The sequence below is a fragment of the Heloderma suspectum genome, chromosome 5 (assembly GCF_057233095.1).
Source record: "Heloderma suspectum isolate Gila_16-S chromosome 5, 16-S_ref, whole genome shotgun sequence".
NCBI classification, from domain to species: Eukaryota; Metazoa; Chordata; class Lepidosauria; order Squamata; family Helodermatidae; genus Heloderma; species Heloderma suspectum.
In genome coordinates, this window is record NC_139462.1 from 96,605,321 (window position 1) to 96,623,864 (window position 18,544).

The 18,544-nt window shown below is 42.2% G+C and overlaps 1 protein-coding gene across 3 annotated transcripts in view; it reads left to right on the plus strand.

The window, feature by feature from the left end:
- SCFD2 (sec1 family domain containing 2) overlaps window positions 1-18,544 on the plus strand; it is a 252,196-nt gene that overhangs the window by 134,878 nt on the left and 98,774 nt on the right. The window contains exon 6 of one of the 3 annotated variants that reach the window (XM_084856762.1): window positions 1-12,301. This exon is cut by the window's left edge and continues 16,439 nt beyond it. The exons of the other annotated variants lie outside the window; for them this stretch is intronic. The gene's annotated coding sequence lies outside the window, so the exon portion shown is untranslated. Of the gene's footprint in view, window positions 12,302-18,544 lie in introns of those variants that run through there. 3 annotated transcript variants of the gene reach the window in all.

Consider the following 18,544-nt stretch of genomic DNA (forward strand, 5'->3'; position numbering starts at 1 on the left):
CCTGTCATATTTTGATCAAAAAAATATACTGATCACCAACTAAATGTATGTCATCCCATGGAATAAACAGGAGAAATATGGTATGTGATACAGAGAAAGTTACCCATTGATAGGGTGGCTTCATGCATGCCATAGCACAGTCATTTTACTGTCAGCTCAAGCAAAGTCGTTCTAACTGCAACACAATTAAGAAAATTATTGGAATTATTGGATCCACCTTGGTCCGTTCCCTTGACAGCCACCTTGGTCTGAAAAATTGGGGTTTGTATCAGGAATATGATTTAAAAATGTTTACACATCATGTTCTTGGCAAATACTCTCACTAAATGGCTTCTTCTTATGCTCTGATCCACCCTGGAATGCAAGAAGTTCTGGCTGTATGATAAAGAGCAACCTAAGGAACTTTTTAGATACTTCACCACCATCCTCACAGATTTTAACCCTACTGCTATGCTTGCATCGCCATGAGTACAGCACTGGTAGATATCGTTGACAGGAAATAGTCTCGCTGCAGAGGAGCAAGACAGGGGAGAAACATTATTTATTTTATTTATTTACATTATTTTTGGGCTGCCTTTAAGGGTAACACCCTCTGGAGGCAATGTACAAGATTAAAAAAAATACCCAGATACAATAAATCTGAATAACTATGTATTTGTTAAAAGTTCTATAAAAACAAAGGTTACCGATTTTAAAAAAAAAAAATCAGTAAAAATAGATGTTACCTAGAACCAGCAGCCAAAGTACTTATGGAAAGGCAAGCAAAAACAAGTAGGTTTTCAGAGCTTTCCTGAAGAGCTGTACAGAAGGGGTCTGACAAATCCCCAATGGAAGCTGACGTCAGAGCTGTGGGACTACCACTGAGAAACCCCTCTCCCTTGAATTCACCAACCTAACCGCCCTTGATGGCAGGCAAGTGAGAAGGACCTCAGCTGATGACCTCAGAGTACGGGCAGCCTGGTACAGGAAAAGGCAGTCTTTCAAGTAACTTGGACCCAAGCCATTTAAGGCTTTAAAGGTTAAAATCAGGACTTTAAATTGAGCTCGGAAGTGTACTGACAGCCAGTGCAGGTGGCACAGTGTTGGAGCCATTTGAGCCGACCTCCCAGCCCCAATGAATATCCGGTCTGCTGTGTTCTACACCAGCTGAAGTTTCTGAACCATGTTTAAGAACAGCCCCACATACAGCATGTTACATTAGTTCAGCTTGGATAACAACAGAGCATGAATAACAGCGACAAGATGTTTTCTAGACGGGGTCGCAACAGGATTTGTTTCAAATTAGAAGCAGTATATCAATATTGCTAATAATAAATAATTGGCATACTAGCCTCAGCTGGTAAAAAAAATACTGCTGGCCAGACCACCACTTGAGCTTCCCCAGTCAAGTCAAGGAGCGCTCCCAAACTGCACACTTGGTCATGCAGGGGGAGTGCAACCCCATCTAAGACAGGCTGTAATCCTCTATCCAGATTAGTTGCTTTCCTTACCCACAGTACATCCATCTTGTCTGGATTAAGTCTCTGCTTGTTTGCCCTCATCCATCCCCAAACTGCTTCCAAACACCAGTTCAGGCATTCAGTGACCTCCCTAGGATCTTTTGATGGCAATTAAAGATAGTGCTGAATGTCATCCACATATTGATGACATTCAATATGTGGATGACCCAAACCTTCAAAAAGACCTTCTCCCAGTGCTTTCATGTAGATGTTGAAGAGCACAGGGGACAAGATGGAACCTTGCAGCGCTCCACAGACCATTGGGTGGAGCAGATGTCCAGAAGCACCACCTTCTGAGACCATACATCTGGGAACGACAGGCACCATGACTCCTATGGCCAACCAGTGCCAGCTCCATGTTTTTAGGCAAGACATTCTCAATTGCTCCCCCCCTCTGCGAATCTACCTTCTCACCAGCACTGTCAGCAGCTGGTGGTAGCTGCTCCTGATCCTTCTCTTCCTCATAATTGCCACCACCTGCTTGCTTGCCAGGCAGAAAGCCTATAAGCAAGCAGATAGTGACATTTACCACTTTGCCATGACACAACCACTGTTGTCTGGGTCAGAAAGAGAGAGGCAGGTGAACATGTAGGCTGCAGTGGTGAAGAGGAGGAGTACATCTAGGGAGCTTGTCAGTGGGCCCCCTGCTGGGTTGTGGGCCCTTGTCAGCTGCCCAGCCATGACCCATGACACCAGTCCTTTGCCCAACCCAGATAAACCATCCAGAAGGATACCATGATTGATAGTATCAAAAGCTGCTAAGAGGTCCGGGAGAACCAATAGGCTCAAGTCATCTACAGGGCAACCAAGACTGTTTCCATCCCAAAACTGGGCCTGAAGTCAGATTGGAATCGGGCAGTCTGAAATGTAAAGAGGTTACACAAAGGGAACTAAAAGAAGTGCAATGGCATCAATCCTTCAGTTTTTCAAATCAGTCAATGCCTTTCATGGGTAGAAGAGAGCCCATCTTACAGATTTGTACCAGGCTCAGAGAAACAATGATTGAGCAGGTAGAAGATATCACATGGGCGGAGGGGGGGAAGCATGCTTCTACCTGCAGTATGTCTGGGAGAATGGACTGGGTTAGCTAATTAATCCAGCATTTTTGTAGTGATTGGAGAGCACAAAGCCACCATGTAGTTAGATATTTTTTTCAGTTCTGAAAATAACATAGCCATTGGGGGAAAGCAGTCCACGTTTCACATAGGACACCAGCATCATATGATCTTGCATTTTGTTGTAGTGTAATGCCTGAATTGATTTAATTAATTTATTTATCCCCTCTCCTATACGATCCACATAAATCTTGCCCCTTAAAACTCTGACTTCAGTGTCAGTATCAGAATTATTTTCAAGGTTTGCTCTTTGTAAGTTGCCCCTAACATTCAGATTTTGGTAGGATTCTGCCTTTGATAACAATATTTTTTTTTAATTAAATTTATATAATGCCCAGCTGACAGATGCTCTTGGGATGGTTTACAATAATTAAAAAACACAGCTTCCACCCCAAACAATAAAATAACAACCAAAACAATAATTGAAAATGGCTTAAGGCTAAAATCTTTTGGACACTTACTAGAGAGTAAGTCCCATTGAAATCATTGAGACTTACTTCTGAGTAAACATGCATAGGATTGCACTGTAAAAATGTTAAAAATATTAAAGAACTTAATAATTGCTCAGAAGTTGGGAGGCCAAGGGCCTGTTCGTCAAATAATGTAGCCAAACACCTCACCACATGCACCAAAGTTGTTTGCCAGTATAACAATGTGAAGAGCAATTAGGATGCTAATAACAATAAAATTTAGTCGTAATAGTGGCTGGGACAAAACGGGACACAAGGTTATTTTAACAACTATTTTAAACTAAAATAAATGGGAATGGTATCTGAGTAGTATCAGAAGTTTGAACATAACTGAGAAATATGTATTTAAAGGTTGGCTTTTAAAATTAATAGCACATATCTATTTGTTTAGTAGTTTGAAAATAAAAACCAGATGAACAACAGCCTAGTCTCACACACATTTACTCAGATGTCCTGTGGAATTCAGTGGAGCTTACTGTCAGGGAGGTGTGCATACTGCAGTCCTATACAGTGTATAGTTAACTTACCCGGAAGTAACTCCCATTGAACTCAATGCAGTTTATGTCTAGTAGATATGTACAGGACTGCTTGGTTAACATATTTTATGGAAAGGTTAGTCAACTGGTACTTATTGCTCATTTGGTAACTGCAGAAACTGTTTATGTTGACCATTTTGTGAACCTGCCAGATACGTTTATTATACCGTTTAACAGTGATGCTTTGTCTTGTAGTAATGTTTTCGTCTGTACAGGAGTGTATAAATGTTTCATAAAATTATCATGAGGACATTATCTGTTGCCATTTCTTACTGGATGCTGATAACTGCCCCTGGGGTTACTAAATTGTTTTAACAATTTAATAAATGCTGGATTGGGCCATATTGGTTCAATTAACAAGCTTTTCCTCAATGATTCATTGTTTGATTTCACCTGATGGTAGCTTTGCTGTAAACTAAAACCACAGACCTACTGTGCTAGAACTACACAGGAGTTTCTCTCTTTTTTTGTTTAATAAAAACAAAAAGGTTATTTTTATATGTGCACTTTAGGAACATCAAAAGGTGTTTGTCTTGACTTTTTCTTTGATGTAAAGAGTTTTAAATGAAGAAATGTTGGTATTAAAAGTTTCTTCGTCATAAACATTTGCAGATAGTAACCCAGTTTTCATTATTTGCTGCCTTTGCACTATACCTTTTTTATTTTTTTATTTGTACAAACGTGACTAAACAAATACAGTAGCACAAAAGCCAATGAAAACCATATGTGCTTATTCTTGAGTTCAGTTTGTTTTTTCAGAGCATTTACATTAAGGCTGCAATCCTATACCCACTTGCCTGGGAGTATGCCCCATTTAACTCAATGGGACTGCTTTTGGTGTAGGCATGTATAGGTTTGTGCTGTAAATCATGGAGTCACTTAATCTTGAGCAAAGCCACTCCCCTCTACAGGTTTGTTTGTTAATTTACTTCAGGTATGTGACATTCAACACAGATAGTGTCCCTAGTTTCAGTTCAGCACTCCGTAAGAATTATTTGAAGATTATTCAGGTAGATATGTAACACATATTAAATGCCAGGGCTGCTTTTTTGTCACATTAGACCAGAGGTGCAGAACCTGCAGCCCTCTGTGGGTCCCAGTCCAGCTCTCTAAGGTTCCCCATTCCCATATGAGCTGATTATAATATAATGAAACTGTATCTGTTGAAAAGATCTCCACATTCAGAGTGCAGCTGGAAGTGAGTGGCAGATAATTTTGAGCTGGAACTGCTAGATACGTTGACTTGTGACTAAAACTTGCGTGTTTGTGACAGGCTGTCTTCTCTTTGGGAATTTGCCTCTGTTTTCTCTAAATGATCCCTTCTAAATTCACTGCTTATGTATTAATATAGTGGAAATGTTGAAGATACAAGGACACCTTGTGCCCTTAGCGTGTGTGTTTTTCCCCTATTGTTTTTCTTTTCTGATTGTATTCTGATTGAAATTGTTACTATTTTCAGATTGTGGAGGATTGGTTCTGCAAGTCCTTTTTTTTGTGAAGTGGCAGGTGTGTGTGTGTGTGTGTGTGTGTGTGTGTGTGTGATTCTAGTAAGAACATCCTGTGAATTTGCCAAACTTCAAAGGCTGTAGTTAGAAGCTTGAAGGATGATTCCTTTGCCATTAGCAGTTCCCTTTAGTTAAGTACCCCAGTAAGAAATGAACTAGAGAGATCATCCAAGAAGGTTGTGGTTCTTCCCATGGTGGTCTCTTTTCCAGTAAAGCATTCATTATCCTGTTTATAGTCAGACCAAACAGATAGGTACATTCTAATGAACAGAACTTTAAGTAGCCGCAGATAACACACTGTCCCTCGGAGCAACCAAAAATAAATGGCCTCATGCTTCACTCTGCCAGTGTAGTTAATAGTTTGTTTCCTATAAGTAGTGTTTTGTTTCTTTCAAAGCTTTTATAATTGGGTCTGGCTGGGTCTTTTTCTGTGTGTGGTGAAGGTTTTCATGGACCTGCACTTTTCTTTTGCGGTTTCTCAGTAGCTAGAGTGTGTCTTCTGTTGGGAACATATAGATATGGAAACAGTTTGCTCTTTGGCTCATATTTCTAAGGGTACATTTAATGCTATTTAATGCAAGTTTGGTAATAATTCTTCATTTAGTGCTACTTAAATCAGGATAAAGCCATTAGTCTTGAATGTATTGCGGAGACCTGGTTTGATGATGCACCTGGGCTGGTGCTTACCCAGTTGTTTCCAGATGGTTATTCTGTTGCAGCAGTAGTTTTCAAACTTTCTCCCTTTGGGGAATCCTTTCCACACTGACATGTCTGCTGAGCAGTTTCTACGTGTTGTAAAAGATTCTGTGGCATGTTCTGAGATTTGCAGTCAGTTCACATAGAACACTGGCCAAGCCTATTGGGCCTCATCATAGCTCCGCATGAACTGAGAATGTGCCTAGAACGCCCCAGCACTTCCCTGCGCTACATTTTGAGCTGAGACTCAATCTGGGCAAGGCAGAGGTGCTGTTAGCAGGAAAATTAAGATAGGATTGGAAGTATAACCTGTTTTGGAGGGGGGGGCACTCTGTCTGAAAGATCAGGTTCACAGCTTGGGGTTGCTTCTGGAGCCAGTATTGCACCTGGAGTGTTAGGTAGCTGCTGTGACCAGGAGCACCTTTGCCTAGCTTCAACTGATGCACCAGTTCTGCTCCTTTCTGGAGAAGCCAGATCTGGCCACAGTGATCCCTTTATCACCTCCCGTTTAGATTATTGCAATGCGCTTTACATAGGGCTGCCCTGAAAAGTGTTTGGAAACTGCAGCTAGTAGGAAATGTAGCTGCTGGATTGCTTTCTTGTATGCAATTTGTTGACCATATTACATCAGTCTTGTATCAATTGTACTAGCTGCCAGTCTATTTTCAGGCACAATTCCAGGTGTTGGTGCTTACCCATAAAGCCCTAAATGGCTTGGGGTCAAGATATCTGAAACACCACCTCCTCCCATATGAACCTGCCCATAGTTTAAGGTCCTCTTTGGATTCCCTTCAGCGTGTCTCACCATGAAGAGAGGTTAGGTTGGTGGGAACATGGGATAGGGCCTTCTCTATGGCAGCATCCCACCTATGGAACTCTCACCCAAAAGAAATTGGGCCTCCCCCTTCTTTGTTCAGTTTTAAGCAGGCTGTTAAAACATTTTTGTTCCATATGGCTTTTTAGTATTTTAAATGTATAAACTCTGTTTTTAAGATTTTCTCCTGCTCTTAATTCTGCTGTTGGTGAAGTTTTAAAGTTTTACATTTGTTTTTATAGTTTTACATTGTTTTTAAAATGTTTGATTGTTTCAAGGGCTTTTTAAAATTTAAGGTTGTTTTAATAGTTATAAGTTCTAATTGTAAATCACCTGGGGGGCCTATTTGTGCTGAAAGGCAGCTCATAAATTTATAAATAAATAAATATTGCATGGGAACATCAGGCAAGGTGTCTTTCAGTGAAGCTTGTCTTCTATGACTGATCTTTTCAATGAGAAGCCTCAGATAAGCATATCACAGACTCCAAGAACACATTTTTAAAATAGTGCTATAAATCACTAGCTAACGCAGGGATGGGGAACCTGTAGTCCTCCAGATGTTCCATTATCCCTGACCATTAGCCATGCTGACTGGGAATGGTCAGGGATGATGACTAATGGAGTCCCATAAGTTGAGCTAAGGGGTTAGGAGTGGCAGTGATCTATAATCCTATATTGGCCTTCAGGAGGTATCAAGAGCTTAACCTATCAAACCTGGAATGAGAATTTTTGGGTACTAAAGTCTTGTGTTAGACTGGACATTCTGCTAGTGTACTGGCCATCTGGCTGCACAGCCAAATCCCCGGTTGAGCTAGCAGAATTATTCTCTGGGGCAGTGTTCAGGTTGCCCAGTATTATTCAATGTACATGCCAAGGCTGACTTTTTGAGGCAGGCTTTTAACCTTTTGGCTCCATGATACAATGAATCTAACCTAAATAACTAGCTTTTTATTGGTGACAAGAGGGCACACATTTATTTTGTACTATACTGGCTTGGAAATGGGTGCTTCACTATTTGGGGGGCTTTACAGATATCATTGTCTTATGGGAGGCATATTCTCCTGGGGACACAGATTCCTGCCATCCTACATTCTTGCTGGGATGGCAGAGTAGTTAGGATGGCCTGTTCTTGGAGACTCATGGAGCAGACTTGGTAAGCATTAAGTGGGCAAAAAAATGGGCCTAGGAATTTGGGACAATGCAGTTGGGACTGGGTTGATGCTGTTTTTAAAATGTGAATGTTAATGCAACACTGACCAGTATTACCAGGTTAACAAATTCAGATTAATGGTCTGTACTGTTTGTTTTAATAGTTAAGTGGATGGTTGAGTAGATAGCTGTAACATGCGCATGCCAAGCCTGGTGCCTGAAAGCAGGGGATTGTCTGAGGCACCTGCCCCTAAAACTGGACCTGTAGCATTTTCTGTTATTCCCTTTCATCTATTTCTGGAAACTAGAACCTTTTTCAAGCTAACATTTTGTTACAGTAGTATTCTCATTTTCTTGTGAAGAACCCAAAACTGACCATGATAAGGCAATAAACAGTTATAGTATTCAGCATACAATCTAGTGTGTTGTTGTTGTTGTTGTTGTTGTTGTTGTTATTGTTGTTGTTAGTATTAATATAGCAATTATAATGCCCAGGTAGGAAGATGAAACAGATTATGTTGCCTTCCTCGTAACCACACAAGGAGTGAATGTTAGTGCTGAAAACAGAAATTACGCGCAACTTCGTAAAAGAACTGGCACTGCTAGAACTGTACTAAGATGTCATTGCCAGTTTTGCAAAACATTGGATTGCTGCCTGATTTCTTGTTGATTGGTTTATGTTTCCATTGCTTAACTGTTCACTTCTCTATTCCTAATTCCATGCTCATCCAGATTGATACAATTCCTTTAGTTGGTTTAAAAAGAGAAAGATCTTCAATATCAGGCAACCGAATGCTGTCCAAATGGAAGAACCTGGCAAGTCGTATCCAAATTATCTCCAAAACATGTTGATGCAGACACAACGGCTGCTGCAAAACACATATTGTAGCTGCAAAGACCTTAAACTTGGATTTAAAGCCAATGCATTTGAATCAGAATATTCCCACCCGAGAATATAGTTGGATACATCCAACCACATCACATGCTCCTCCTTCCAAGCTTATGTAATTTGGCCTTTTTCTCTGGCAGAAAACCATTCTGTGGCTTCATAAAAGGATCATCCTGTTTTAAGCATAACATAAAGGAATGTACTGTAATTCAGTCTTTCCTTGTCCCAGCTAAGAAATGGTCATCAGTGTATGAAAAAAGGAGGGCCTTCATAAGAGGATATAAAGCGTTTGCATACTTTTTTTTTCTTTTAAACATTAGCTTAATTATTATTTTCCTCATTAGGTCATATGCTGTCTTCTAGGGCAGGATTCGGAATGAGAAAATATAGGTATATCCAAGCAGATCAAAACCAACAGTTTGTCTTGATCTAAACAGTTTAATAAGAGAAAAAGACTCAATGTAAATGAAAGACCTGCTGTTAGAGTGAGTGATGAAACCTGGACCTTTATTTTTTATTTTATCTCCCTATGAGCCAGGAAGTATACATTTTTGCAAGATGCCCTATAAGCACACTACTTCACACAGAGGACTTAAAACTGGTCAGACTGTAGCTGTATGTTTTGGCAAATGAAACAGAAAAAAAAAAAGATGTGAGCACCTTTTCTTGAGTGTTCTGGAAGTAACTGATTAGTAAGGCCCTTTCCTCTGTTTTTTGTTTGTTTGTTTGTTGCAGGGGGAGACATGAGTGGAGCTGGATGGATTATTTTATTTTATTTTATTTCTATACTGCCCAAAAGCCGAAGCTCTCTGAGCGGTTCACAAAAATTAAAACCAAAGAGCACACAGTAAAACAATATCAAATATATAAAACATTAAAACCACACTATAACAATACAACCGGAATAAAACCTAGCAGCAATGTAGGGATTTAAAATACAGATTTAAAACAGTAAAGCTAAAAGTCTAGAAAGCTAAAATGCTAAAATGTCTGCGAAAATAAAAAGGTCTTCACCTGGCGCCGGACAGAATACAGTGTAGGTGCCAGACGAACCTCACTAGGGAGCTCATTCCACAGCCAGGGTGCCACAGCAGAAAAAGCCCTCCTCCTAGTAGCCACCCGCCTCACTTCCTTTGGCAGGGGCTCACGGAGAAGGGCCGCTGAGGATGATCTTAAGGTCCAGGCAGGCACATATGGGAGGAGGTGATCCTTCAGATAACCTGGCCCCAAGCTGTTAAGGGCTTTCAATGTTAACACCAGCACTTTGAATTGGGCCCGGAAATGGACTGGCAGCCAGTGTAGCTAGAAACGTACTGGCGTAATATGAACTCGCTGGCCAGTCCCTGCTAACAATCTTGCTGCCCTATTTTGGACCAGCTGAAGTTTCTGGACCATTTTCAAAGGCAGCCCCAAATATAACACATTGCACTAATCCAGACAATAAGTTCTCAGAGCATGGATCACTGTAGCTAGGCTATCTCTGTCCAGATAAGGGCGTAGTTGGTATACCAGCCTAAGCTGATAAAAAGTGCTCCGTGCCACTGAGTTCACTTGTGCCTGAAGTGACAGTTCTGGATCCAAGAGCACCCCCAAACTACGAACGTGATCCTTTAGGGGGAGTGCAACCCCCTCCAGAACAGGTTGAATATCACCTAGCCGGGCAGATGAACCACCCACTAGCAATACCTCTGTCTTGTCTGGATTGAGTTTCAGTTTATTAGCCTTCATCCAGTCCATTACCGTGCCCAGGCACTGATTCAAACAGCCACTGCCTTACCTGGGTTTGATGAGAAAGAGAAGTAGAGCTGGGTGTCATCTGCATATTGATGGCACCTCAGCCCACACCTCCGGATAACCTCCCCCAGCGGTTTCATGTAGATGTTAAACAGCATGGGGGATAAAACAGAGCCCTGTGGAACAATAATTGCAATAATCCCCCAGCACCACCTTCTGGAGCCGGCCATCCAAGTAGGAGCAGAACCACTGCAGTGCAGTGATGGTTGATGGTTGATGGTATCGAAAGCCACTGAGAGGTCCAGGAGAATCAACAGGGTCGCATTCTCCCTGTCCCTCTCCCAGCAGAGGTCATCCCACAAGGCGACCAAGGCAGTTTCCATTCCAAAACCAGGCCTGAAGCCTGACTGAAATGGATCTAGATAATCCATTTCATTTAAGAGTGCCTGGAGCTGTCCTGCAACCAGCCGCTCAAGCACCTTGATCAGGAAGGGGATTTTGGCCACTGGCCAATAATTGTTAACATGCTCCGGGTCCAGGTTAGGCTTTTTCAGGAGTGGTCTGATTACCACCTCTTTTAAAGCGGCTGGCACCACTCCCTCTCTCAAGGAAGAATTTACAACCTCCTGGACTCAGCCGGACATCCCCTCCTTGTTTGATTTAATAAGCCATGAAGGGCAAGGGTCAAGCACACAAGTGGTTGATCGGACGTGGCCAAGCACCTTGTCCGCATCCTCAGGCCTCAATAACTGAAACTCATCCAATAAGATCTGATGAAAAGCTTCAGTTGATAATGAAAATATTGGAGTGATACAGCTGAAATATAGGAATAGGTATGGGGTAGGGTGACATTTTGATGTTTTGTTTCACTGGAATAACTAGAAAAGTGGTTGTATTAAGCATTTATTAATAGATCTATGATTTATTAATAATAAAGTATAAATTTGTTTTTAAAGTATTATGACCCCTGGTTTCTGGTTCTTGCTCAATACATTCAGTTGAATCCATTTTGCCTCCATGGCCTTCATAAGAGGAGCCCTGTGTAATTTCAGCCCTCCCTTTACCTGAAAAGAGCTGCCCAATTAATGTGTGCAAATTCCCCTGTCGTCTTTTATATATCTACTTTAAATCTTTCTAAAGCACTCCAGTTAAAATGACTACAGATGTCTTTCTTGGTTTCATATTGCAACATTCTGTGTTGTGTTATACTGGTCTACCTTGTTTTCCCAAGACTGCTAACACTTTGGATATCCAATCTGTAATTTGTTCCATACACTTTTTATAGGTGTCGAAGAAACTTGTGCAGAGCAGTAATATGTGTAGGACAAAAGCACAGCTGCCATCTTTTCAAAGATTTCTATTATGATGATGGCTGAGACCTGTGAGCATGAGAGAGAACAGAGTGTTTATCACAAGCACCCTTCAGGGATTGCAGTGCAGCTTGGTGTGCTTTGTGAAGATACAGATATTGTATTCCTATCCCTCCCTGTAAGATTCTCATTAGTGAGGGCCAGGCACCATATCAGCAATGAGCTTTTGGAGGCAGTCATTCACTTATATGGGAGATACATCCAGGAACACAATTGAAGTGGTGATCTAATCCTGTACCTTGTCCTGACTATAACCATTAAAGATCAAGCCTTATCCTATATGCAGAGTCCCATACTGAGTTATGTTTCTTGGTCACACTAGAGTGAGGTGGAATGTTGGAAACATGCTTTTATATGCAGGTAGATCACTATCTAGAGCCAATCTACATGGAAACAGGTTTTGAGGTGATTCTGTTTAAATACGGATTTTCATGAAATCAGGTTAGCTCCTCCTGGGGCAAATGGTAGCCAGTAATGCAGTGTATACATAAAAAAAAAAAAAAACTCAATTTGCATGGGACAAATGAGTGTAACTGAACATCATCAAATGGGTAGGTGCAGGGAAACGAGGAGGCTTGCTCTCTGCCCCCCACACTTAGTGAAGCTTTAAAAATCAATAAGGCTCTGCGTACCTTTGTACCTCCATATATAACAGCCTCGTTATGCTCCCCTCCCCTCTCAGTTAATATTTAAAGGGACAGGCAGCGATTGAGCTCAGGGTCGAAACAGCATCCTTTCAAAGCAGGAGGGCTGACTCACATCCCAAAGGCAATGAGTTACATCAGGGTAGACATATTCCCCCACCCCATGCAACTCTTCGCTTCTGCAAATCAGTGCCACTTCCACCAGCCCACACTGAAGCCAGCTGAGGTCTCATGGACTCCCAAACTGCACTGAAGCCGCTGTGACTGGAAAACCCGCCACAAATAGAGTAAAAAAAAAACAGATTTAGGGCAAGAAACGCCACATTAGGTATGGGGAGGGGCATTCGCCATCTGACATAATCAACTCGGGGCGGAGCAGAAACAGAGTAAAAGCCTGGTATAGATGAGTCCCTAGAAACCATTAGTGATGGCTTTGCCTGTTTGGCTCAGATTCTCTTCCCAACAACACACTCAGAAACCCACAATAGTAAATAGGATTTGTTCAAAATCTCCCATTCTTGAGAGATGACAGAGTGCTTTTGGCTTATCATTTCCTTTTCTGACCATGCAGACTAGCAATTTTCTTACCACAAGAAGGGAGAATTGGTCTCCAGAATTCACCCAGGCTGAGAAAATGTGGGTGTTCTTTTTAAAACAAAGCAAAAAAAAATATCTAATGCTAAGAGCCAATTTGGTACAGTAATAGCTGAATTCTCATCTTGATCCAGTGACAGCTTAAAAAAATGCTTTTTATTCTAATGAAAAAATGAACAGTGTTGGTGGAAAGACATTGTGGGATTTCTCTGGATGAAAAAATGAAACTAAAAAGGAAGCACAATGCAAAATAAATGAAGATTCAGCAGTTCTGACTTTAGTCTGAAGGAATACTTGCTGTGTAATATTTTAGTGTAGCGCTGACTAATCTTGTAGAAATGGGGTAGACAAGTGGAACTGATGAAAATGAGAATTAGGATAATGCTAGCATGGGGAGTATTTATTTTCCCCCCAAGTTGTTCTGGATCATGTGGTGAATTTGCTGAGTTAAATGTTTTTCAGTAAAGAGGTTACACATATCTCCTTGATTGTAGGATGATTTATTTGTGAAATACACAGAAATGCGAGAAACAGAAACATAAGAACAGCCCTTGGAGATTTGCAATAACGTAAGTCGTTTACATGGGGGTTGTACTAACTCTTAAGGACCAATGCACTCTAGGAAGCCATATAGGGACCTTTGGCTTTGTTCCACAGAGGTCCTGGGCTTTGGAGCTGACAACATCCAGTCCCTATTGACTATGCAACCAATGCCTGCCTCCCCTCTATCATCTGTTCTTAGTGTACCTTTTTCCTTTCAAACACTTCCTCTGCAGGCGACAGCAAAATTAAGTGGGAGCCCCAGATATATGAGCCATTAAAGCAGTCTTCTTAAGGTCAGCATTGTCACTTGCTTCAGTTGCCTGGGGTTTTACTGGCTTCATTAAACATATTCCTTGTTCTACCATTAAACATATTCCTTATTCTAGTTTGTGGCTAGCGGGGGGAATACAAGATGGTCCAATATTAAATTCAAAAGGGATCCCAGTTGTAAAGACACCATTCCTTAATATTATAGAATGGTAGAAGCATTTAGAAGCTCACTGTTCAGGGCTCGACCTCTTCACACTGATTTCCTTGCTCTGTCTACACACATTAGATCTCAGCTCATGTCTTCCCTTCACAGCAAAGCTCCGCCCCCAAGGCACAAGAAGTGAGACAGTGCAGTTGATTGCTGGGTCCTAGAACACGGACTACACTTTTCGCTCTTCATCAGTTGGCTAAAGCAGCAGTTTCTCTTGCCCGGTTGTCCCTGGGGGAATGGGCTCACCCCCCTGTGCACTCTTATGGGGTGCTCTAGCCCCATCTACCCCTCCCCCCTTCCGGGGTCCTTGCTTCAGGCACGGAGCTCACTGAAACATGCTGCAATGTGGATGACATCTGTTTAGGAATGAATAAACAGTGTGTTTGTTGATAACTAGATAGATATGCTGGGGGAGAGTTTGGAGGAGACGTGGGTGGAGATCAGAGGGAGTTTCCCACCTTCTTAAAAGACTGCGATTCTAAGCATTCATTCTTCCTGCAAAAAGGTAGGCCAGATCAGTGGGGTTTATATTCCTAAGTAAATGTGTTCAAGATGGAGGTGTTTAAACCGTTAAATCAACTTCATAGAGAGCTAAAGCTATATATTGCTCCAGAAAAAGCACATAAACTCCATCCAGCTAATTTTTCGTTAAAATAATTTGTTGAGATTACCAGCAAAAAGGGACTTGCCTTGGAAATTGCCTTAAAACTCCTGGCAACCACACACTACACGCTTCTGCAGTAGACGATGTTTCACGGAATGATATAACTAACTATTTCATTTGGCTGCAGAATTGTTTTCTGTAAGTAGAATACTAAAAGCCCTCAGTAAATGAAATGACGCACTGTGGGTGTGAAGTAAAAAGCAAGTTTATTTTGAGAAGGAAGCAAACTTTAGTTGTGGACAACTTTAAAGTGTTGCGTGAAGACCAGATTAGAAAAAGTAAATACAGAACATTCTGATTCGAAGATATACAAACTAGTCCTTGAAATGTAGAGTGTAAAGAGGAAAATACTTGGTTAGTCTTGTAATTACTGTGGGAAAGAATAGTATTCCTAATTAATACTTCTTTTAAAAGGTCAAAAATAATGCCTATACTTGAATTACTTGGGTTAGAAATTTCCCTGCAGAGATGCTTTGAGTGGCATAGGATGCAGCACTCCTATTCAAAACGTAATGTTTCACACTTAAAACTCTAATTTGTGTAGTCTTGCAAGGGAGTCCACAAACTCTACCAGCCTTCAAAACATTTTGCTAACTCACTTGTCCTCACACATGCCAATATTAGTCATTTATAGCCTAAAAGGGAATGGAGAAAGAGAGACACTCACAGTTTTGATAAATACTTGGTTGCCTGAAGATGAACCTTCGTTGTCATAGGGGTGTCTCCACCAGTGATTTACTCTGAGCTGGCTGCATGTTGAGGTCGTTAGGGGTACATGACATCAGTCATCCAGCAGCCACCCCAGAGCTTATCAGGGAAAAATTGGATTTCCTGAGACTGCTTAAAGTCTGATTCTTTTCCTTAAGTCAGGTTCTCCCTGGTATAGTTGCCGTGTGCCCCAACCCCAGTATTTACCTCAGGTATGCTGCCCATGGGTGTGCCTTTCACTGTGATTCTGGTCAAGGGGTGTTTCCTGTCCCCTGTGTTTCCCAGCACAAACCAATTAGTGTCTTGTTGTTCAGTTGTTCAGTCGTGTCCGACTCTTCGTGACCCCATGGACCATAGCACGCCAGGCCTTCCTGTCCTGCGCTCTCTCCCGGAGTGTGCTCAAGTCCATATTCATTGCATCGGTGATGCTATCTAGCCATCTCATCCTCTGCCGTCCCCTTCTCCTTTTGTCTTCAATCTTTCCCAGCATCAGGGTCTTTTCCAGGGAGTTTTCTCTTCACATTAGGTGGCCAAAATATTTGAGCTTCAGCTTCAAAGCTGTCCTTCTAATGAGCACTCAGGGTTGATTTCCTTTAGGATGGACTGATTTGACCTCCTTGCTGTCCAGGGGACTCATAGGAGTCTTCTCCAGCACCACAGTTCAAAAGCATCGATTCTTCGGCGCTCAGCCTTCCTTATAGTCCAGCTCTCACAGCCATACGTTGCTAGTGGGAAAACCATAGCTTTGATTACACAAACCTTTGTCGGCAAGGTGATGTCTTTGCTTCTTACTATGCTGTCTAGCTTTGCCACATAGCTTTCCTCCCAAGGAGCAAGCATCTTTTAATTTCATGGCTACAGTCACCGTCTGCAGTGATCTTGGAGCCCAAGAAAATAAAATCTGTCACTGCTTCCAATTCTTCCCATTCTATATGCCAGGAAGTGATGGGGCCAGATGCCATGATTTTAGTTTTTGTAATGTGGAGTTTCAAACCAGCTTTTGCACTCCACTTTCACCCTCAACAAGAGGCTCTTTAGATCCTCTTCGCTTTCTGCCATTAGAGTGGTATCGTCTGCGTATCTGAGGTTGTTGATAATTCTCCTGACAATCTTAATTCTGACCTGTGATTCATCCGACCCGGCGTTTCTCATGATGTACTCTGCGTATAAATTAAATAAGCAGGGTGACAATATACAGCCTTGTCGTACTCCTTTCCCAATTTGGAACCAATCAGTTGTTCCATGTCTGGTTCTTACTGTTGCTTCTTGACCCTCGTACAGGTTTCTCAGGAGACAGGTAAGGTGGTCTGGTACTCCCATCTCTTTCAGAATTTGCCAGAGTTTGTTGTGATCCACACAATCAAAGGCTTTAGCGTAGTCAATGAAGCAGAAATAGACGTTTTTCTGGAATTCTCTTGCTTTCTCCATGATCCAGCAAATGTTGGCAATTTGATCTCTAGTTCCTCTGCCTCTTCGAAACCCAGCTTGTACTTCCAGTAGTTCTCGGTTCACATACTGCTGAAGCCTAGCTTGTAGGATTTTGAGCATAACCTTGCTGGCATGTGAAATGAGCTATTAGTGTCTACTCAGAAGTAACTCCCATTATGCCCAATGAGGCTTGCTCACATCAGAATTTACAGATATCCCCTGAACTGAAATACAGATTTTAAAGCACTGATTCCCTGAAGCCTGTGAAGCGTGTTACCAAACCTGCGATTCTCCGTGACTTGTTTTATTGCCTTCAGAAGTAACTAATTCAAACCTCCATTACAGTGATCCTGCACAGCACCAGCTTACAATAGGGGCTGGTTTCCCTGTCCCTGTATTTACTGCTCTCTTTCCCAAAACGAACCCATTAGTGTCTCCTCAGAAGTAACTTGCATTTTGCTGAATAAGGCTTGCCCTCTGAATGCCCACATCAGAATTTACAGACATCCCTGTGAATTGAATACAGAGTTTACAGCACTGATTCCCTGAAGCCTGAAAAGCACTTTACTGAACCTGCCTTTCTCTGTGGCTTGGTTTATTGGTAACTACTTCACACCTTCGTTATAGAGAACCTGCGGCTAGAAAGGGGGTTGGTTTCCCATCCCTGTGTCCCCCCCGCCTTTCCCAGCACAAGTATATGTGTGTCTACTCGGAGGTAACTCCCATTGTGCTCAATGAGGCTTACTCCTGAAATGCAGGTGCATCTGGAGTTTCAGGGGAAAGGAGAGAGGGGGGAGCCTCCCTTTTTGGTTGAGCAGCCCCTGCCAGTCAGATGACATTCACTCCAACCCCCACCCCACCAGGAAGTATGTTCTGTGAAGCGATTATTACTGGTGTGGAGCACTTGCTTGTGGAGCCCTGCATGGACCAAAGAGCAGGAAAGCTGATTCCTTCTTTAAAAAAATCCCGTACTCCTCCATTTGCTTCTCCTTCCATTGGTATAGAGACACAGTCTAACTCTACCAACTGAGTGGCTTATTTTTATTTATTTATTTATTTATTATTATTAAATTTATTAATCGCCCATCTGGTTGGTCACCCAGCCACTCTGGGTGATGTACAGCATACAATTAAACAGTTTAAAATAAAATTCTACAATAAAAACATTTTCTAAAATACCCTAACCCACCCCAAATGCCTGCCTGAACAACCACGTTTTTAATGCACGACGGAAGCTCATTAAAGAGGGGCCATGACGGAGTTCCCTAAGGAGGGAGTTCCACAGAGTGGGGGCCACCACAGAAAAGGCCCTCTCCGTTGTCCCCACCAGTCTAGCTGTCCTGGCTGATGGGACAGAGAGAAGGCCATCCGAGGCTGATCTTGTTAAGCGGCCTGTCTGGTGCTGCTGGAGGTGCTCCTTAAGATAGGCTGGGCCAGAACCATATAGGGTTTTAAAGGTCAAAACCAACACCTTGAATTTGGCCCGGAAAACAACTGGTAACCAGTGCAACTCCTTCAGCACTGGAGTGATGTGATCTCGCCGGCGGCTGCCTTTAATCAGGCGAGCTGCTGCGTTCTGTACCAGCTGCAGCTTCCAAACCGTCTTCAAGGGTAACCCCACGTAGAGCACATTACAGTAGTCTAAATGAGAGGAGACCAGGGCATTTACTACCGATGGGAGCAGATGGTCGGGAAGGAAGGGGCG